General features: G+C 40.6%; 1 long non-coding RNA gene across 2 annotated transcripts; it reads right to left on the bottom strand.

Moving 5' to 3' along the window:
- Positions 1-6,970: 6,970 nt before the first annotated feature.
- LOC134296201 (uncharacterized) lies at positions 6,971-19,527 on the bottom strand. Of its 2 annotated transcripts, none has more exons than XR_010002816.1 (2): positions 19,398-19,527; positions 6,971-7,995 (listed from the first exon to the last, which is right to left on the bottom strand). It is a non-coding gene; the product is annotated as an uncharacterized LOC134296201 (long non-coding RNA). The 2 variants fall into 2 exon arrangements; XR_010002818.1 differs by lacking the exon at positions 19,398-19,527 and adding an exon at positions 19,083-19,311.
- Positions 19,528-23,827: the final 4,300 nt, after the last annotated feature.

Below are 23,827 nucleotides of genomic sequence, written 5' to 3' on the forward strand. Positions count from 1 at the left end.
ATTCCTTTGGCAGGAATTCTACAATCCTGGTGCTGCTACAGAAGAGGCTCTGTCTCATGAATTCAATAACCCATCAAGATGGTTGGATTCACCATCTGCTCAGAATCTCAAATTTCAGGTAAGTTCTTATGTAAGGGCATTTTATTTCAGGTTTCCTGATCCCCAGCCATTAATCTTTCAGTAGAAATTAATTCTTTGTTTATTAGCAATGTATTTTCCCCCTTCAATTCAGTGTTGAATTTAATCACAAAGGACACATTCTGTAGCTTTTTTAACTATTGACTACGGAGCCCGTATCTTTTTCTAGACGCTGCACTTTCCAGCAGAACTTCTTTTTCTTTGGCAGTCAATGAAGACATTTAAGAAGATGCTCTGTTAGCTGAATGTCTTCCAAACTGTGAGTGGCAGCCAACTGCAATATAAGTGCTGGAAGGGCTCAGGTGATGGCTCAGAAAGCCCTGGCTTCTTCAAATACAGCTATGAATAACCGGAATGAGAAGAACAAGGAGAAGGTTATCTTCCAAGACTGACTGTGGAAAGTTTTGCAGGTCATGCTGTGCTCTTCCTTCCCTTTGCCAAGTTGCCCAACCTGGTCTTGAAAGTCATCCCAGGATGTACTAGGTGAATTACAATCACAAGATGAATTGGGAAGTGGCTGCAAGCTTTAGCAGACCATTCATTTAAGGATAAAAGAACTGTGCCAAATCCGATCTAAGCCATATCTAACACAGCATTTTTTGCCCACAGCAATAATCCAGATGTCAATGGGAAGCCCAACAGCAGGATAGAAGAGTAACAGTTTCCTCCTCGTTGTATTCCCAAGCCAAGCAACTGGTAGTGAGAGGCCTATTAGCTCCACAAAACACATCAATCATAAATAGAAGGTAGTGATAGCCGCATCCTCCATAAATTGCTTTATAACTGGTAATTTCAGCATGACTCAAAGCAATTCTTCACTGGCTGTTAAATCCAGGCCTAGTCCAGAGTTGATATGCTCAAGACTGGCCCTGGCGGTGGCTACACACCCTCAAACCCACTACAGTGGTGAGTGGGAGTCCATACGGTCCAGCCAGGCCAAGTCCAAATTGGCCTTGCTGTTCTGTCCTCTCAACTTCTGGTATTGCCATTGTTGCTCTCAGTCAGTCACAGAGCTCCATGCAAGCTAGTGATTGTTGCAGATGTCTTCACCCTTTTTCACACAGGGGAAAGGAGAAGGAAGTGGCATCCCATGTGGACAGTGGACCGGTCCGAATCAGACTCCATCAAGCTGTCCACACTGTCCTGAAGCAATGGAATACCCCAATTTTTGTAGTAAACTCCTGAGCCTCCCCCAACTTTGCCTGAAGCAGCGCAGGAAAACACACAATACTCACCAGAATTACTGGAATGTCATGGGAACATCCAGGAGTCAATTCAGGATGAGTCAGGATTTTCATGCCCATGTAGACTCACCCTGAGTGGCGATAGCACAATAGTGATATCCGGCTGACTTTAACCATGGTCAAGAATGGATAATAGTGGAAATATCTCAAAAAACATTAAAGTGGTCTCCTGCGCTCAGTTCACTGGATGAATTTAATTCATATGTTTTGCTTTCTAGTATCCAGTGATTAAAGGGAATAGACACTAGAGTTGCCAAGCTGAATAATCAAGAATGTTTGGTGAAGTCTGTATTGCAACTCATATGGTGACTGTGCGATTAACAAAATTGTACTGTAGTTCAAAAATAAAAAAAAATAACTTTTCTACTGCTACTTTCAAATGTACCTAAATCTCTCATTGGAGATCAGCCCCATCCTACTGCCCGCATCTTCAACTGTACCACAGAACAACAAGCAGAATGTATGGCAGGAGGTTGGACACAATGGCCCTTGTAGTATTTTCCAACTATAACACTATGACCATAAAAGCTTGAGGCTACGTCTTTCTTCTTCATCTGTGTTTGCAGAAGTTCACCTGGTGTATTATGCATATATACTTATGATATGAGTTTGCACATGAATGCTTGTTTTTTGCTCCCATCATATGCATGATCTCTGTGCTTTATACAGTTTGCAGTGTTATGTTCTGCACCTTTGAATAAACAGTTTTTCAGTTATTGGATGTTTAATTTGCTCTATTTAATTAAAGCACTGTGTCCCATTCATTTCCCAATATAAAATGCAGCAGCTCCCTATTTGCTTTTTGTAGGTGGCACACCATCCAAGTGACAATTTCTATTCAAGCCTTTCTCCCATAGGTATATGTTTTCTGTTTCTATTAATTTATTTTCACCCCAGAGATCTGCTCATTCTTATGCCAGTATTTTGAAGGCACACAAATTAATGTATAAACACAAACCATTCATTTGTCATGCATTAAAATGGTTTTGGCAAGGGAATATCACTGGCTTGTAAGAATTATATATCTCTAAACTAAACTTTTAGGCAAGCCAGAGCTAACGTATTGGTTCCATGTTAGCGCTTGCTATGGTACAAAATTAATCCTCTGTCAGAGAGAGCTGAGCTACAGTCACGAATCCTCAGTGACAAGTAACACCTACCCAACTTGATGGATCCAAAAAGTGCAGGTTGAAGTGTCCTTGACATTTAAATAAAGCACAACCCCCATTTCTGTGGGAGATACATTCCTGGACTTTGCATGGATATATAAAACCATAATAGCGAACCTTATTGGAACAAAGGATTTCTAGCCCAGGAAAACCAAAGAATTGCACGTGGATGAATGAAACAGCAGATACTGGTTCTATGTAGGGGCGGGCGGCGGTCATACTGAATTCTTGACTGGCCCTGTACAATCAAGCTGGCTTTTCCTATGGTGCACAGGAAAAATGGCATGATGTGAAGAACTGAATCAGACTGAATTAGGAACAACTGAGCTGTTCACACCAGTCTCAAAGTGTGGTGTGGCTCTGAAGTTTCAGGAAGCTCTGAAGCATCCCCTGGCTTCTTTTAACGCAGAGTAAAATCAGGTTAACAGGTTTTATCCCGGAAGGCCTTGTAGACTTCTGGCCCGAGTGTGTGGCCAGAATAATAAAGCTCTAGATGAGTTATAGGATTTTTTTTTAAATGTAGAAGTCTTGCCTTTAGTTACCTGTGCCGGTAAATCTAGCATTGTCACAACACAGTCGCCTGTGTGCTCAGAGACCTGAAGCCTGACACTGGAATCAGACTGCAGATGTAAGACTGACCCCTATGGAATAAATGGGTGCAGTTGTGCCCCATATTACTAAATGGCAGTGATGTAAATGCAGAACATGCAGACATGCTTGTTTACATCATTGCAATTTAATAATATTGTATGTGATCATCCTTAATTTTTTTTGTATTAGCAGCTAGATATGAGACCAAAGGGGCCCCTGGTGGCGCAGTGTGTTAAAGCGCTGAGCTGCTGAACTTGCAGACCAAAAGGTCCCAGGTTCAAATCCCGGGAGCGGAGTGAGCGCTCGCTGTTAGCCCCAGCTCCTGCCAACCTAGCAGTTTAAAAACATGCAAATGTGAGTAGATCAATAGGTACCGCTCCGGCGGGAAGGTAACGGCGCTCCATGCAGTCATGCCAGCCACATGACCTTGGAAATGTCTATGGATAACGCTGGCTCTTCAGCTTAGAAGAGCACCAATCCCCAGAGTTGGTCACGACTGGACTTAATGTCAGGGGAAACCTTTACCTTTACCTATGAGATCAAACCCTTGCAGATGGAGTGGCCCCATTGTATATGCACTCCTTGTAACTAGTTCAATGCTAGGTACTAAACTGCTTGGAAACAGTCTTGGATGAAGGAATTAAAACAGCCCAGATGACTTAGAGCAGGGAAAGGGGCCAAGCAATGGACTGGAAGTGTAAATGTTTGTGGTTCGCAAGACGGCATGAACAAAAAGGCACAATTTTAATCTCTACAATTCATGGAGCATTCTCAAGCTTTCCTCTGTTTCAGCAGTCTCCCTGTGACTTTAGGGCACATTCACAAATTACAATTTCTTTAATGCTGTTGACGAGAGAAATTTCCTGTTCTGTGATAAGGTGAGCTCTTTTCTCGAAGAGGCAATCAGGCCTTGTTGTTCTTTTTCAAACTGTTTAGCAACGCAGGTCACACAACATCCTTGATTTCAGGAGAAACTCCATGGGATTTGATTTAATCCTGTTACAATATATTGTTACAATGCTCTGTGAAGGCACCAGATTTAATAAATTGAAAATATCCGCATGATCAAGATAGCAGAATACTGATGCCAACCTAACTTCTGCATTTATGGACAGGCTTTGTTTGTTTATTGCAAGAAAAAAAAATAAGCTGATGGCAGAGACAGTTCAAGAACTCCTTGCCAAGGCCTGAAGTGAGATGGGAGGCCATCCCACATTTTTTAATTGTGTCCACTCATTCATTAGCAGAAAAGAGGAAATGCACTGCCATGCAAAGGGACAAAATGAACAATTATATGTACCAGCCGTATATGGTGCAATGATGTGAGAATTGGACTGGGGCTCCCTGGAGACCAGGGTTCAAATCCATACTTGGCCACAGAAAGAAACTAAATAACTTTGGGCAAATCACAGTTGCTCAGGCTTGGATGAAGGCAATGGCAAAATCCCTTTGAAAAATCTTGCAAAAAACCCAGTGATAGCTTCACTTTAGGACAGCGTTTCTCAACCTGGGGGTCAGGATCCCTGGGGGAGTTGCAAGGGGGTGTCAGAGGGGTCGCCAAAAACCATCAGAAAACACATAAATTCACAGTGCTCTCTGGAGGTAGGTGAACTACATCTCCCCTAAATCACTGTCAATTCCTCTCAAATCTCCCCAGTATTTTCTGTTGCTCATGGGAGTTCTGTGTGGGAAGTTTGGTCCAATTCTATTGTTGGTGGGGTTCAAGGGGCTCTTTGATTGTAAGTGAACTATAAATTTCAGTGTCTGTTTTCCCCCAAACTCCACCAGTGTTCACATTTGGGCATATTGAGTAATTGTGCCAAGTTCGGTCCAGATCCATCATTGTTTGAGTCCACAGTGCTCTCTGGATGTAGGTGAACTACAACTCCAAAACTCTATGCCAATGCCCACCAAACCCTTCCTGTAGTTTCTGTTGATCATGGGAGTTCTGTGTGTGAAGTTTGGTTCAATTCCATCACTGGTGGAGTTCAGAATGCTCTTTGATTGTACGTAAACTATAAATCCCAGAAACTACAACTCCCAAATGACAACATCAATCCCCCCCAACCCCACCAGTATTCAAATTTGGGCATATCGGGTATTTGTACCAAATTTGGTCCAGTAGATGAAAATACAATCTGCATATCAGATATTTACATTACAATTCATAATAGTAGCAAAATTACAGTTATGAAGTAGCAATGAAAATAATTTTATGGTTGTGGTCACCATAACATGAGGAACTGTATTAAAGGAAGATTGAGAACCACTGCTTTAGGAAACAACTTAAGGACAAACAACACTAACAACAACATATGTATCACATTTACATACGCTAATTTATATGCATAGATGCAAATTTAGAAATAATATTCAAAATCCTGTCGTTGTCTTATACGTACATATGTTGCCTGCGGATGTTTTTCTTCCTTGCAGAACGCCCACATTCAGTTCAAACTTGTAGATACAGAATTGGTTCACGTGAATGCCATTTCACACTGCATTGTGTATTTCACTACAAATCTGGTTAGGTGACATTGCAAAAGTTGCATAGTAGAAACAGTGCATAACTCCACACACAGCAATCTGTGCTATGTAACCATGATCTTGGATTTTAGTCAATGACTATAATTTAAATAGAATTACAATATGTCTTATCACAGTGGGGAAGGCCGTGCCCAGTTGGCCATTATTCTGTCAAGGATTAACAGAACAAGAAGCAAGATTAAAACAAATGAACAAGAAATAACAGTGGTCCGATGCCAAGAAATACTGGAGGGCATTATGATGTATCTCAGTGGCTAGTTTATCATATTTTCCAATAAAAACCAAGACACATGTGGCCAGAGTGTGTTCAAAATGGCAAAAGTTATTAATGAGGAAGAATACACAAGCTGGACAGAGGTACTGGGAAGGGCAAGATTCCCTCTATGAAATTTTTGAATGCAAGCTACTTTTGCACTTTGGACACAGTTTAGAGCAAATACATTAATCTGAGGAAAAAGGAGATAAATGGGGAGAAGGAGAGAAAATGGGTACCTTAAAACACCAGAAATGTGGGACGACAGAATTAATTGGAATTGTCCCTGTCAGTAATTGGAAGTGTCCCATTAATTGGAATTGTCCTGCCAAAATGGAAGATTTGAAGGGTATGGTTTATCATAAGATAGCTGGAGAAACATGTTTGTTTTGGAATGTTATCATCAGATTTCCACATATTTCAATGGATGCATCCAGATAGTCCCTTAAAAGCGTGAGCGCTCATGCTTTCACATGTGGCATCCAAACGCCCACCCTTCGCCTAGAGCATCATTTCTACACACCAGGAGAGCTCCGGCACCAGTGAAATGCCAGCTGGGTAAGTTATTTTCTTTTTAAAAGGCTTTTCTTGGGGTTTTGTTTTGTGCCCTGGTGTGCTGCTGGAAAGCCGTGCTTTTCTGGAAAGCCCCCCAGAAAAACACATGCATTCTGGGGTGTGTTTAGACTTCAACCCGGGCGCAATCGTGTTTTTAAAACCCAATTGCTCCCAGGTTAAAGTGCTGTGTGGAACTGCCCAATGTTAATTTATCTTAAATTTGATCCAATAAGAAAAGAATCATTTTTTTCCATTTTGTAATAAGAGATCCTTGCTTTAGATTGAATTAGGCCAAAATCCTGTTGTTGGTCTTTACTACCCTGTTTTCCTGAAAACAGGACAGTGTCTTGAATTAATTTTTGCTCCCAAAGATGCGCTAAGTCTTATTTTCAGGGGATGTCTTATTAGTCCATGAAGATGTCGCACCTCAGGCAAAGTTCACCTTGCTAGGATACCCAGTCAACACACAAATAGTCTTTTAAAGTCTTTATTAAAGCAAAGTAGTATATAGATGAAGCAAGCAATCAAAAGATAATTCAAAGTTATAAGGAAAGTGTCCAAAGGTAGAAGGGAATCAATAATGCATAAATGTCCATCAGTTCAAAAGGCAAAGTCCATTGGTTCAAAAGGCAAAGCAATAGCAATAATCCATAAGGCATAGAGTTAGTCCATGAAATCCAAAGCACAGGGTCTTAATCCATAGAATCCAAAACATGAAGTTCAGAGCACAAAGTCTTAGTCCACAGGATCCAAAACACAAGGTCCAAACTATAAGTAATCCACAAAACCAGGTATTAATCCGTAGGAAGCAAGAAACAGGGTCCAAGAATGCAAAGTAATCCCAGAGGCAAAGTGTAGTCCTTAGAAAGCACAAAACAAGGCCCTAGCTTCCAAGACGTTGGCAAGGGAAACATGCACAAGGATGAAGCGATGAATTGCTCTGACAAAGGGCATGGTCTGCACAGGCTTCTTTTAATAGCAACCCAAGAAGGCGTTTCTTTTGCCACAGCTTGATTCTTTCAAAAACTGTCTTTTGCGCGCCAAACGATCACTTCTGCGGAGCTCAGAGCCCCGCCAAGACAAACGGTCTTGCCTGGACAGCTCAGGGTCACTGTTATCTCGCACCTGGTCTTCAGTTGCCCCGGCTCCGTCATTATTTGTTAGTTGTCCAGTTACCTCCTCATTATTTCTCTCAACTGTCGAATCCTCCTCAAAAACTCCCAAAGAAAGAATGTCAGCTTGACCGTTATCTGACTCTTCTGGGGCCAGCAGGTCATCTTGCTAAAAGTGAAACTGCATGTCTCTAACAGGAAGCTCAGACTGCTGCAAAATCCCCAAACCAGAATCCTCTTCTGTTCCATCTTGGAAACCAAAATCCCCTTCAGTGTCATCATCTTGAACGTGGCCGTGGCCAGCCTGTGGCTGGGATACAACAGAAGAAGAATTCCATGATCCCATTCTTGTACTCGACGGAATAGCTCTTTTTTTGTGCTCATGTCTAGGGGTAAAAATATACCAGCACTGTTTATTTCTTGTACTCTAAAACTTTCAGCAGAAAAGCAGACATTTCCTAAAGAATCAAAGTGACACACTGGTTGCCCGACTCACACACAGGGCCACAAAAAATAAGGGCTGTAAAGTACCTGGCTCCCATACACTGTCAGGAGACTGTAACGCTCTCCCACAGCAGTTCCTGGACCACTTGCACAGCATCCCTGCTGTTCTTTAAATTTTACTCCCAATGCTTCTGTGAGTATTGCAGCTTCCGGCCACCGGGGGAGCTCATCATAACAGACTAAAACATTTTGCTTGGTCTTACTTTTGGGAGAGGTCTTATATTGAGCAATTCAGCAAAACCTCTAAAAGGTAAAGGTTTCCCCTGACGTTAAGTCCAGTCATGTCTGACTCTGGGGGTTGGTGTTCATCTCCATTTCTAAGCCGAAGAGCCGCCGTTGTCCGCCAAAGAGCCGGCGTTGTCATGTGGCCGGCATGACTGCATGGAGCGCCGTTACCTTCCCGCCGGAGCGGTACCTATTGATCTATTCACATTGGCATGTTTTCGAACTGCTAGGTTGGCAGAAGCTGGAGCTAACAGCAGGCGCTCACTCCGCTCCCAGGATTTGAACCTGGGACCTTTCGGTCTGCAAGTTCAGCACTTTAAAACACTTCACCACCGGGGCTCCTTTTAGCAAAACCTCTACTAGGTCTTATTTTCAGGGTATGTCTTTTTGGGGAAACACAGTTGCATAGACCCACAAAATCAATGGAACTTACATAAGTGTTAACTCATCAAATCCTTTTTGATTTGTTGGTCCTATCCTCACTGGAACTTAGAATCGACTTCTACTATGCATACGCCAGAGATTATTTCATACAAAATATCGCAAACAAGAGACAATGAAAAGAAAGCTATTCTACAGTGTCTCCAGGTAGTCTATTATAATGAATTTTTTTTATATGAAACAAGGAAAATTAGAGGATTATTTCAAACAGTGCAGAATAAGATGATATTAAAAACTAAAGCAGACTAAGAAAGAATGGTGGTTTTGGTATCAATTTACATCTACTATATTTAAAATAGAACATTCTCAAAATCTATTGTAAATAACACCAAATAAAATGTACCAGTCTTTTAGTACCAGTTGCAGTTATTGTTCTTATTACAATCTATATGCCATGTTTTTATAAAAGCATGACCTTTTGAGATCATAGCCTTTTATAGAAGAGTCCAAAACACGTTTGAGTAGAATCTTCTCAAGTGGCATACAATCAAGTGTAATTATGCAAAGCAATTGGCTTCAGTTATTAGAATGAGCAACCTGTTGTCTCTGATCTTTTAGGAGCAAAGAATATGTTAGTGCATAAAAATAACCGTTCTTTAGAAGTGTTTTTCAGTGCCCAAACAACTTGTTTTATATTATGCATTCAAGAAACAAAATAAAGTAGACTTTGTTAAAATAATGTTTTGGTTTACTCACAACTTTCATGTGTTCAGCATACACAGGTACACAACTTATCAGGTATGTTTGAGATAGTTTCTGTGCCATCTGGACAGAACATCTCTCTTACAATAAACAGCAGGCAAGTGTTTTCAAGTCTGCGATCTGAGCAGTCCGAAAGTCTACATAAGTCTGTGCTAGTCTCAGAATGGATCACGTGGTCTGCAGTCCCTCCCACAACTTCTCAGGAAAACATAGAGCAAGGAAATAAAGCTGCATATTGGAACATACATACAATAAGTAAGCAACAGGATTATAGATAAATTTCTAGAGGAGGCTTGAAGAAGATTGTAATTTCCAACAGATACTGCAGTTATTACAATCTACATGCGACATATCACATCTCAATGTCTTGACTAATGTACAAAGAAATGAAAGTAATTAAAATACAAGCATTAAATAAGAATCAACTATAGCGATTTTAAATTAAAACTTTAAATTAGAGGCTAAAACACAAATTGGTCATGTAAGTGGCACTGTAAGCTGGCAGTGCTTACTGTATTTACAGAGAAATGTTATTTTTTGGTATTGGGAAAAGTGGATAATAAAGAAAGCAGACAGGAAGAAAATTGGCTCTTTTGAAATTGTAAGCTAGAGCTGAGTTCTGTAAATCCCGTAAGTTGCTAAAAAGGCAAATAAAAGGAACTTAAAGGACATCAAGCCTGGACTTTTGCTAGAAGCAAAGATTAGTAAATGGAGGCTATTGTACTTTGGACATATCATGAGACAGCAAGATTCACGAGAAAAGATATTTGGCTGTTAATCCCTCTCAAAGTTTAAAGCAAGAGGCTTTTCAACCCTACCTGAAGATACTAAGAACTGGACCTAGGAGCTTTTAACATCCAAAGCATGTGGTCTACCAGTGAGCTACAATTTCTTTTCAAGGTTGCCCCAAATTTTGGATACTATATTTACGATTAACTTGACATATTATGTTCAAGGGTGAAGCAAGAAAGTACAAAAAGCCAAGCATCCCTTTTGACATCTCAGGCTGGATCTACACTGCCATATAATTCAATTTCTGAATCCAGGTTATTTGCTTTGAACTGGAATATATGAGTCTGCACTGTCATATAATCTAGTTCAAAGCAGACAATCTGGATTCAGTGTAGATGGGACCTCAGAGTAATTTGAAAGAACTCAGATATGGAAGAAGACTCACTTTTATTCTTGTACATTTTAAACATTGCTTGCAATGCATTTCTTCTTTCCATTTATTCACTGTACTCAGTGATTTAAGATACAAATATAAGTTTTTAAAAAATCCAAAGTGAAGACTGCTAAGCACAAACAGTATGAACCCGTGGCCCCACTTTTGTGTCAATTTGCAGCCTGGAGAAAGAACACAACAGGATTCCAAAGCAATGCAATGTAGTAAAAATTATCACCACACAGCTAATGGTATTTCAAAGGCAGGCTGGTATCCTGCTGCTATAAATAAAACAATTCAGAGATTCAACATCAGTTTGTGCATTTAGCTCAGGCAAGTGAGATTTCAATGAAGACGTCTATAACCCTTGAGTCATAATGGTGGCATAGTGGTGAAAGTAAAGTCACCATAGACCAATTGCATTTAATTCCTCAGCTAACCTAATTTGTTATCTCTTTTGCAGTTGCTGCTTCCCCTTTGTACCCTTTCTTGTTCTCTGGTATACATGTTGACATCAAATAAGAATTAAAGATTCAATTGTATGCTTATCTGTTTCAAGAAGAGTTGACGTTTCCCCACGTATTGTATGTTGAGCTTTGTCATTTGTATTAGGCTGTAAATGCTGTCATTGCAATATGATGTGCCCGGGACCAACAAACAGAAGTTATGGCTACATACAGTGCCAGACACTGAGAACATCCTCTTAAACAACAAACATGGTCACATAGACCTCAGATAAGGATTACTGCATAATATGCATTAGATATTCCTCATGTGGACATTGTTGTCTGCATAACTCTGAAGTTCTATAAAATACTTGAAATAAATGACATCTATCTCAAACACTGCTACGAATAGGTTTGACCAAAAGTAGTGCTGGGACTTGGTAGACCCTTTGGCCAAAGTTATTTAAGTATCAGTCCAACATTCAAACCGCTAAATCATCCCACCATAAATATCTAGGAGAATATCCCTGTTAAAATCAACTGCACTGAGGATAACAACCATTTTGATAATGTAATTCAGCAGATGCTACTTTAAATTTATCTTACATCTTCTTTCCATCCTGTCTTTGAGGACAGATGGTCTGACATTTTAAACTCTTTTAACTGTTAAACCAAACACTGCGAATTACCTAACTAGAGGCTTATATTGAAACAATTTCGGGAAAACAACAATACAAACAAACAGGAGAGGTGTAAAACAAAACAGAACAAAACAAGAATAGTTTTAATGTGCTGTAGAAGGCTTTCATGGCCAGAATCACTGGATTGCTGTGAGTTTTCCAAGTTGTATGGCCATTTTCCAGAAGCACTCTCTCCCGACGTTTCACCCACATCTAGGGCAGGCATCCTCAGAGATTGTGAGATATATTGGAAACTAAGCAAGGGAGGTTTATATGTCTGTGGAAAGTCCAGAGTACTCTTTTCTGTTGGAGGCAAGTGTGAATGTTGTAATTAATCAGCTTAATTAGCATTTAATGGTCTTACTAGCTTCAAAGCCTGGGTGATTCCTGCCTGGGGGAAATCCTTTGTTCAGAGGTATTAGCTGGCCCTGATTGTTTCCTGTTTGGAATTCCCCTGTTTTCAGAGCATTGTTCTTTATTTACTGTTCTGATTTTAGAGTTTTTAAAATACTGGTAGCTAGATTTTTGTTCATTTTCATAGTTTCCTCCTTTCTGTTGAAATTGTCCACCTGCAGTTACGCAGTGATTCTGGCCATGAAAGCCTTTGACAACACATTGAACATCCTTAGAGACAGTTATCCTGATAATAAGTCAATTGTTTATCTGATCAGAAAGCAAAGTTGTCACTATCTCAACCAACCATGTGGATAGTTTTGGATTTTGAAGCATTTGGGATTTCTGAATAAAGGATACGTAACCTGTTGTGGCAAACATCCTCCCAACAATTGTGCCAAGACAACTGTAAGGCAGGTTGGTCCTAGGGTCTCCATAAGTTGGACAATTTTAAGGCACATAACAACAACAGAAGTGGATAGAAAAGCTCGTGTTCAATTTTCAGCATAGCTGAACTACAGCTTACATAAGAAATAAAATATTAAATAATAATAATAAAAACTAATAAAACTTTATTTATACCCCGCCACCATCTCCCCAACGGGGACTCGGGGCGGCTCACATGGGGCCATGCCCAAGACAATACAATAGACAAAATATAAAAACAACATATCAGAATGCAATTAAACAATGCAACAATAACACTACACAATACAGAGCAAAAAAGCAGAACGTAGCATAACATAACAAGGGCGGGCCGCATGGACACAAGGTTAAAAACTCGGGGTAAGAAGAGATAAGAATAAAACCATGGGGAACAGGGTCTACAGAATACATGTTGGGGAGAGAAACACAGGAGGTATATACAATTACTCTCCGAAAGCACACCGGAAGAGCCATGTTTTTAAAACTTTCCTAAAGGCTAAAAGAGTGGGGGCTAGCCTGATCTCAATGGGCAGTGAGTTCCACAAACGGGGGGCCACAGCAGAAAAGGCCCTCTCCCTTGTTCCCACAAGGCGGGCCTGTGATAAAGGCAGTAGCATTGTTTTCTCCCTTAATTAGTTTATCCATTTTTAAAAGCTTGTTTTACCTGTTAAAGGAGCACTTGATGTAATTTACAATGAAGCATAAGGCAGCCAAACTAGTGTAATTTTTTTAAAAAAGCAATTAAACACAAGAGAAAAAAAACACCAAGGTAATAGCAACAACCCAATCCAGTTCAGATCAATAGATATTAAATCCAATTTACCAGCAGCATAGAATACAAAAACAAATCTATATAAATGAGCGTCTTCAGAGAATTAAATAAAACTCTGAGTAACCTGGAGAAACAACTTTCTTAAAAAAAAAACCAAACTTTTTTGTTTGACAAAAGTAAAACAATAAAGTAGCACTACATTAATAGTGCTAAATGTATCACTGCAGAAGTCATTTTTCTCTGTTGTCACAGTAAAGTGAGAATGGAAGAATCGTAAACAAAGATGCTATTCTATGTCAAGAGAGAGTGATATCCCTCAAAATTGTCACTGAAAACATTTCTTTATAGTTTGTAGACCCCTCAAGATGTATTGTTATTATTTGTCAAGTTGACTTTGTCCTCTAGTAACTCTATGTTTGGTAGACCTCCATGGACCTTGGTCAGCAACAGTCCTGCCCAGGTTTTGCAAACTTAGGCCCATTATTTCCTTGGTTTAAACCAGGCATGGGCAAACTTTGGCCCTCTAGGTGTTTTGGACTTCAACTCCCACAATTCCTAACAACCAGTAAGCTGGCTGGGATTTCTGGGAGTTGATGTCCAAAAAACCTGGAGGACTGAAGTTTGCCCATGCCTGGTTTAAATCAATCCATCTGTAATGCGGAATTCTTTTCCTATTGTCTTTATTTTACTGGCAATATTGTCTTCTCAAATAAGTCATATCCTTTCATGATATGTCCAAAGTACAGTAGAGTTTCACTTATCCAAGCCTTGCTTATCCAAGCTTCTGGATTATCCAAGCCATTTTTGTAGTCAATGTTTTCAATATATCATGATATGTTGGTGCTAAATTCGTAAATACAGTAATTACAACATAACATTACTGCGTATTGAACTACTTTTTCTGTCAAATTTGTTGTACAACATGATGTTTTGGTGCTTAATTTGTAAAATCATAACCTAATTTGATGTTGAATAGGCGTTTCCTTAATCCCTCTTTATTATCCAAGATATTTTCTTATCCAAGCTTCTGCCGGCCCGTTTAGCTTGGATAAGTGAGACTCTACTGTACAATAACCTCAGTTTGGTAGTTTAAATAGTTCCTCAGTAAAATGTCTCTCTGACAAATATCTGTCTGCTTGGGGGATTCTGAGCTTGTGAATACCATCCCTACAATCCAAAGTGGATCGGAGGTTGAACCTGGGTGTCCAGATAAAGTCAATGGACTTCTGGTCCTTTACGTGGGGTAAACCCAACTAAGCTGGTTTAGTCCTGCATTAAGCAAATTTGGGTAAAGTTCTAGCATTTTGCTTTCAGGTTGAGTGTGGACAAGTGGCTGTCTCTAAAGCAAAACAATCATTTGTTCATGTGGTCCTGTGCCACCATCTCCTTTTCCTTGGATTCAAATGGATCAGGGCTGTTCCATGTTCAACACTGTGGCAGTTTGCCATGGAGCGATGGTCAGGAAAAATAATGGCTAGGAGCTATCAAGAACTCTCCAGACAGCTGCTGCAATGACAAGAATGACAGTCCAGCTGGGCTTAATCTCTTTTGCTTGGGTCGACTCTCAGGACTCTGAGGTCAGGGAAAAAATCTGAATGGCTCCATAGCCTTGAGGATCACCTTAGAGCACTTCTAGTATAGATGAGTTCCTATACCTCACTGGAGCATGAAACCCCACCTCCATGGAAAGGGCCGGGCTATGGCGCAGGCTGGTAAACAGCTGCTGCAATAAATCACTCTGACCATGAGGCCATGAGTTCGAGGCCAGCCCTTGGCGGGGTGAGCACCTGTCAATTAAAAATAAAATATAGCCCCTGCTCGTTGCTGACCTAGCAACCCGAAAAATAGTTGCATCTATCAAGTAGGAAATAAGGTACCACTTATAAAAACGTGGAGAGGAAAGTTTAACTAATTTACAACCTGGAATGAGGAAGTGAGGAAGTGCCATCAGAGTGGATGATGAAGCAGCCTCTCCCCCCTGTGGCCAGAATCGAACATCCCCTGTCTGTCTGTTGTCTCTGTCTCGGTTCGATGTGTTTATGGGCATTGAATGTTTGCCCTATATGTACATAATGTGATCCGCCCTGAGTCCCGTTTGGGGTGAGAAGGGCAGAATATAAATACTGTAAATAAATAAATAAATACTACAAAAATGGCTCATCTTTAAATATTCAGTGGCTGCATGAGCCAGCCTTGGGCTCACGTTGACTGGATATCTTGCGAAATGTTGGTGTTTTTTAAAAATTGGAAAGTCTCCATTTCATCAGTAGTAGTCTCAGTAGTCTAGGGGACTTGCTTTGCTTCCCTAAGCCACCAGACCAAATAGCAAATCTCAGTTCAAGTGGGAGAGGAGAAGGAAAAAGCTTTATTTCAGACTGTGCAATAGTTTTAAAACCTAAGTGTCCATTGCTGAAACTTCCCAATTTGTGTCAGGGCTCTCACGTTCAGGACACTGATGTTTTTTGTGTGGCTTGTGCTTGTGTAACATCAGTGCTACACACACCAAGAGACAGAAGCTAGGGAAAGAGATGGTGGGTGCATGGATGTGGATCCATCACGCCGTTAGCTATAATCTCCTTGAGATCACATCAATAATTAACTAGCACAAAAACTGTTCCAGCTCCCCTTTTAATCTTTTCTCAATTGACCTCTGTAATATTACAAAGGCCCTCTGCCTGGTCTCATTTTTTGTTTCTCACATCTCAGGGAATAGGACGCTGCTGACTTGGAAGACCCACTAGGGAGAATCAGATAATTTTATTTAGCACAAAACTTTAATAATTGAGTTGCAAGAAATATAAGCATACACACACTCCAATGAATATGACCAAGAAGGATTGAAGCTGAAAAATCCAATGCTATATTGATATAAACACCTGTTTCCAATGTAAATCTATTTTATGTTTGTGGTATTCTTCTAGGATTTGGGTTCTGTTTCACTGTTTTGTGTGCAAGTATATATACAGATATATATTCACCAAGGTATCCACCTGAACAGGTGTTTAGTATTTCATCAGAAAACCCTGGCTGATTCTTAAAATAAATTGATTTTGGTTCCTTTGAATGCCTAATTTATGCCTTGTAGTTGAAAACACTTTTGTGCAAATGTGCCTCATTTAGTATACCATGGAAATGAAGCACTGACAGTTAGTTCATTATAGGCAACCACAAGAGGAATAGACTTAAATGAATAAAGTAGCAATTCATGTCTAGTTGTATGAGGCATAGCAACATACTTATGGGATAAGGGACTCCTTTGATACTTAAGTTACTTCCATGTTAGGGAAATGCTGAGACATTACTTTTACTATATTGAAAAGGTTCGTCATGGCACTTCATAAAATTGCCATCCCTGACCCTCTGACCAAAATCTTAAGAGAAGAACATCCAACATAGGACAGGGCATCCAGTCCAACCCCTTCCCAGAAGCAGGAAAATTGCATTCAAAATACTTAACTAACTTCTTTTGTCTACTGCTCCCTCAAAACATGATGGAAGCATCATTCAGTTGTTCTCCAATTCTGGGGAGAATGCGTTTTCTTTTCAGTAAAGTAAGTGGTAGAGGCTTATTATCATGGCAATAGTGTCACAATAAACATACTGAATAGCAATTGTGAATGTGGAACAGTTACAGATTAACATTTCCAATGCTAATTAGGGTGATTAACTGAAACATTAATGCTGGCTTCCCAGTGACAAAGGACTCTTGCCACACCCTGGACTCTACACAGATATATATTCTTTCCTTTCCTTACTTAGTTTATCCATACCTCACAACCTCTGAGGATGCCTGCCATAGATGTGGGCGAAACATCAGGAGAGAATACTTCTGGAACATGGCCACACAGCCCGAAAGACATACAACAACCCAGTTACAGATGAGTAATAATAATAATAATAATAATAATAATAATAATAATAATAATAATAATAATAATAACTTTATTTTTATACCCCGCCCCATCTCCCCGAAGGGACTCGGCGCGGCTTACATGGGGCCAGGCCCGATAAAACAAACAAAACAGTAACAAAGCAATAAAACAATTATCCCAGTAAAAAACATCAACATCAATAAAAACAATTATTAAAATCAACAAGCAGGACACAGTGTTAAAAACAGGAGACTAATTCGTAGATCCCAGGCAAAATGCAGAGTGATACGAAATGGGAAAAGGAAATTTCACAGTTGGACAATAAAGTGCGGTATAAAATGGCAAGACAACAACAATGGGACTATTATGGAATGGACAGATAGATCAATCCAGCAACAACTAAACATCGAAGGCCTTTTGAAACAGCCAGGTTTTTAAGCTCTTCCGGAAGGAGAGGAGGGTAGGGGCCTGCCTGATCTCTCTAGGTAGAGAGTTCCAAAGCCGGGGGGCCACGACGGAGAAGGCTCTCTCTCTCGTCCCCACCAACCGTGACTGTGAGGGTGGTGGGAGCGAGAGAAGGGCCTCCCCCGACGAGTGAAGAGAACGTGTGGGTTCATAGAGGGAGATGCGGTCTCTAAGGTAGGTGGGTCCCAAACCGTTTAGGGCTTTGTAGGTGATAACCTGCACCTTGAATTGGGCCCGGAAAGTAAATGGCAGCCAGTGAAGCTCCAGAGTAGACAGTGAAGCCAAAGTAAATCTTTGTAACTGTTCTGTATTCATGATTGCTCCAGTGAGTTTTTCCTATCCACGGGCTTTGGATCTCTTAATTCAACCACTTGCGGATTGAAAACAATAAAAAATATACAGTACTCAAATATTTGTTTAATTGAACTATTAAACAAAATATTTCAAAAAAATATTCCAAAATAAGCTCTGCAGGACTTCTCACCTTTCTCCCATGCAGCCTGCTGGTCTTGCAAGAGACCATAGTGCAGTGGTTCTCAACCTTCTTAATACCACAACCCCTTAATACAGTTCATGTTGTGGCGGCCCCCCAACCATAAAATTATTTTCGTTGCTACTTCATAACTGTAATTTTGCTACTGTTATGAATCATAAATATCTGATATGCAGGATGTATTATCATTCACTGGACCAAATTTGGCACAAATACCTGATACGCCCAAATTTGAATACTGGTGGGGTTGGGGAATTGACTTTGTCATTTGGGAGTTGTAGTTGCTGGGATTTATAGTTAGCCTACCCTCAAAGAGCACTCTGAACTGAGCACACAATGGATCTGCACCAAACTTGGCACACTACCTACATGGCCAACAATGAATACTGGTGGGGTAGGAGCCCCCAGATGGCGTAGTGGACAAAGTGACTTGAAGGTTGGGTTGCTGACCTGAAAGCGGCCAGGTTCAAATCCCCCCCGGGGAGACTACGGATGAGCTCCCTCTATCAGCTCCAGCTCCATGCGGGGACATGAGAGAAGCCTCCCACAAGGATAGTAAAAACATTTTAAAAAATCCGGGCGTCCCTGGGCAACGTCCTTGCAGATGGCCAATTCTCTCACTCCAGACTTAGAGAGTGGAGTACATGACTTTTGTTACCCCATCTGTTCCAATTTAAAGTACTCAATGAAATACAAAGTTCCAATTGACAGGGATTCAATTTGAGATGTTTTGTTGAGTGGTGAGGTCCTGTTATCCTTGTTTTAATTTTCTTGTTTGCAATTGAGTGTTGTCGAGATATTTGGTCTTGCCTAATTACAGTGTGAGGGCAATGGGAAAAATATAATATTAATTTTCTAATTAAGATGAAAATTAAAGATTCTAATTTACCTTGGTTCAGAAGATGCTGAAGAGCTGTGTTCTGTATATTTCCACAAGGAACATATCTATTGATTTCTCCCCTTGGCATAGTGGAATGTTTACTTTGTTTGTTGATTCTGCTTCTGTTTGCAGAAGTACATAGGTCGACTCAAGTACATAGCAGAAGTACATAGGTCGAAGTACAACTCAAGTTGCTCCTGACACGGGAAAAAAAATACTGGTGGGGTGGGGGGCTGTTTTTGAATTCTGAGAGTTGTAGTTCACCAAAAACAATAAGAAAAACAAAAGACTGACTTTTTTCTAATAAATAGCATTACAACTTACCTAAGTTGCTTCTGCTGCTCCTCCTCCTCCTGATGCTGCTGGGCCACTCACAGTCCCACATCACGTGGGCACTTTCCCCCCTGCCTTGAAGGGACTAAAAGGTGCGAACCTCACTCCAGCATCACATGTGCACCACACTGCCATGTGCTGAACACACCTCTCCCCTTGTGGTGGCTGCTCTCGGGTTCTGAAAGGATATTCCAGATTGCACAATTAGCATGGCAGGGGGTTGGACTGGATGACCCTATTTATCCTCACACCATCCTTGTGAAAAAGGCCAGGTAGAAAATGAGTGACAAGCCAAGGACTAAGCCAATATTACCCAATAATTTTCAGGACTCAGTGGAAATCTGAACCTAGGTCTCTTGAGTCCAAGTCCATAACATTGATTTTCACTATGACTACATAAATGTGCTTCCTGCTCTTTGTGATATTTCCCTGTGGAGTAAGTTACATGTATTCAGGTATGTTCTTCTTTCCATAATGTATTCATTATTTCATGCCTTCTAAGTATAGAACTGAGTTGCAAAAGCACACAGTTTGAAGCACAGCACCTTTGCTTTTTTCTAGTGAGAAATGCTATTTGAAATTTAAAGTGTTCTGCTCCTATGCTATGAAACTTACCTTTGCTCCATTCCTTATTTATCTTAATGATCGATATGGCGTGTGACTCTCAGTTAATGCAATATGCCTAGTTGCTTCTTTTCTTGCAGTGTTTGCCACTTTGTTTTATCAGCTAAACATGTGCCTTCTGTCATGCAAAGCTTGCCTGAAGGATGGATAGCTTCACATCCCATTTATTTCCTTCATAGAAGAAAGTGCATTTGTCTTGTCAAGAGCAGATTCTGGGCAATTTAATGAAGTATTCAGCAAAAGTTGCCCAGGAACTGCTTGTATTATCAATGACACTATGAACCCTTCCATTTCAAGATAAGGTCATTTATATTAAGGAAAATGTTCTCGGATGTTGTAAAGAGTGGAGTATAATTCTGCTTCAAGGGGCTGCTCTTATTTTGCATTGCAAAGGCAAAGCTGGATAAATTGTGATGATAATACAATGCAGAGCAAGATAACAAATGAAAATGGTTCCCTTTTATACTGCAATGTCTGAGAGTATTGCTGTGTGATGCCTGCTAGTACATCCTCCCCAGCATTTAAAGGATGAAAACTGCGACATACATAGCTGTAATACACAGGCAGTCCCCAGGTTATGAGCAAGACAGGTTCTTAAGCTGAATTTGTTTGTAAGTTGAAACAGGTGCATCTTTAAATGCAACTCCAGCCAATTATCACAATGACAGAAAGTGAGATGAAATCTGTGTTGCTGTGAGTTTTCCAGGCCATATGGCCATGTTTCAGAAGCATTCTCTCCTGAGATTTCGCCCACATCTATAGCAGGCATGGAGGTTGTGAGGTCTGTTGGAAACTAGTCAAGTGGGGGACTATGGGAAGTCCAGGTTGGGAGAAAGAACTCTTGTCTGTTTGAAGCAAGTGTGAATTGACGATCTTGATTAGAATTGAATGACCTTGCACATTCAAAGCCTGGCTGCTTCCTGCCTGGGGGAATCCTTTATTGGGAGGTGTTAGCTAGCCCTGGTTACTTCCTGTCTGGAATTTCCCTGTTTTCAGAGTGTTGTTCTTTATTTACTGTCCTAATTTTAGAGGTTTTTTTAAATACTGGTAGCCAGATTTTTTTCATTTTCATGGTTTCCTCCTTTCTGTTGAAATTGTCCACATTCTTGTGGATTTCAATGGCTTCTCTGTGCAGTCTGACATGGTAGTTGTTGGAGTGGTCCAGCCTTTCTTTGTTCTCATATAATATGCTGTGTCTAAGTTGGTTCATCAGGTGCTCTGCTATGGCTGACTTCCCTGGTTAAATTAGTCCCTCAGGCATTTTTCTGGCATTTTTTTACGGGTGCCTTAATACCTCCCCACTTTTTAGCGGTATCTATTTATCTACTCACTGCTAGATAGGCAGAAACTGGGCTAAAGGCCAGGAGCTCACCCCAACCCAAGCTTCGAACTGTCAACCTTTCGGTTGGCAAGATTTACTGCAGCTGGTGGTCAACCTGTTCTGCTAAAGCCCGGCCCACACATAGGTCTAGATTCAGGCATTGGCCAACCCAGCTGTTGATCTATGAGCCTGCATATCTGTTCCTGTGCCAAATCTCCACATAATGGCACGAGAAGTGCCCACTGGGTCACCCAAGCCGTGGTCTCTCAGTCACCAGGGGTGACGATGGAAAGTATTTGTCTCCTACTTGGGCAATATATTTTCTGGACCACCACCTCAAGTTCTCTAATGGTCACATGATCCTGGATCCATGACCCACACCACACCACAACCAATGCCTGATGTATAATGGACACTTTATCGTGGATCCATGATCTATGTCAACCACCCTATAAAGGTTGTGAGGAATTAACAATGCACAAAATGTTTCACAAGACATAGGTAGAAGGTCGGATGAAGCTCAGAGAAAACTGATGAGAGCTTGCTCCAGCACTGGATTAAATGGCGAATCATCTAACCAGAATGGAAACCACACCCAAGGTGATTGAGTTCCCTCCCAGCCAATGGGCACACAACATACAGTTTTAAACCTATTGGCTGAAACCAAATAATGTGACAAAATGGCTCCACACCACCCCAAATAGCAGTTTGCCACCTTGTGAATCTGGTGTTGTATTTCTCACAAGAATGGCCTTGGCAGGTCTTTGGTTTTCCTCCCTCACATATCTGCTCATTATTCCAAGTAACAAGTGAAAAATAATCCCTCTCCTCAGCATCACCAGCTATATCACACATCTTACAATTCAGTGTTACACAGCATCTGCTAAAGCATGACAAACCAGCAAAGTAGGACCTATGGTCCTGACAGTGGCTGATCTTCATCAGCTGTCATCAAAGTTTGAGGTCAGACAATTAAAGAGCAATATGGTTAAGTGAGAAAGAACGTATGAACAACGAGAAAAAGCAGAGAAACCCACAAATGCATGGGCTGAGTTCAGGAAGAACGAGACTTCATACCCACTGCTCTCCCTCCTGCTGAACTAAAAAGGTGAAACTAAAGCTGTACTTTGAACTCAGTTTGTAGCAACTGAAGTGAGCAGAAAGTGGGCAGAGGAAAGTGTTGTAAAAGCAAGTGAGAAAGAGGGACAGCAGGAGACTAATTGGGGCTGTCTCTGCCAAGTCAGATGAATTGGAAGGTATGGTAGTGCCCAGCTCCATTGCAGTTTTGGTTGTGTAAATCTCAAGCCATGATGTGGACTAGTTATGTTGGTTAATGCACATTTAATTATACAACATACAATTCATTCTTCACTTTATGTCTGTTTGAAGAAGGACCACTTCTTATGTTTGTACTAAGCTTTTTTAAAATCAAGTTGTTCTAAGAGCAGGAATTGTGATCATTACATTCTCTTTTCTTATCTCAAACTGCAATGCTTGCTTGAAACTCACAGAAACAGACACAACATCATACTTTAGCAATAGAAAACAACATATGAGCAAATTCAACTATTGAGATGGGTTGAGTATCCAGGAGTTTGTTCTATCTAGCTCACTCAGGAAACCGAAGACTTCAGATCGAACAGCTTGAGTAGAAAGAAGGTCACCATGGATGAGATGAAAGATCACCAACACAAGGTTAGGAAGACTTCCTTTCTTGGTAAGTGACAGGAAGCTAACTTTGCAGTCTATTTCACACTACACAATTACGGGACTTTTATAGCACCTCGGTTGACATGGCTGCATCCAATGGATATGTAGTTTAATGAGGAGCTAAAGCTGAATGGCAGATAAGTCTATATGCCTTACATAACTAAAATTCCCAGCATTTATAGGAGGGAGCCCCATCAATCAAACTGGTATCAAAGCATAATCCTTGTGTATTATTAGTTTGGATGAAGAAACCCTAAAAGCAGGGATGTTCTTATTAGTTCAGGTGTACCTTGTTATAAGGCACTTCACTAATATGGTACTTTTCAATCATAGAATGTCCTTTTGTTACCTGCGCTCGATCTGTTCACAGCATTTACGCACTTTTTAACCATGTATAAGCTGTTACTTATCATGGATAAGTTTAACTCATGTTAAATCGACCTCATGTATTAGTTGAGACAGGTTTGGAGGCCAAAATTATGGATTTTGGTCATTCCAAATAGAGGAGAAAGCACCGCAAGGAGCCTCCATCCTTGGCCACGGCCATTGTCATTTTCTCACCCAGGCATTCAAAAAGGTCAGAAGTGTGCCATGTCATTGAGAGTAAATGGGTTCAGTGCTTCTTTGAGGTTCTCCAGGAACAGACTCAACTCTTGCCTTTTGTCACTCTACTTAGAGAAGGGGATAGTTCCTGTTTTAACCCTCATTGTACAAGCATGATTGTCTTCCAGGTGTGGTGTCAATGTTGACTTTTGTGGAAAGGTGG

The sequence above is a fragment of the Anolis carolinensis genome, chromosome 1 (genome assembly GCF_035594765.1).
Source record: "Anolis carolinensis isolate JA03-04 chromosome 1, rAnoCar3.1.pri, whole genome shotgun sequence".
In the NCBI taxonomy this organism is placed as follows: domain Eukaryota; kingdom Metazoa; phylum Chordata; class Lepidosauria; order Squamata; family Dactyloidae; genus Anolis; species Anolis carolinensis.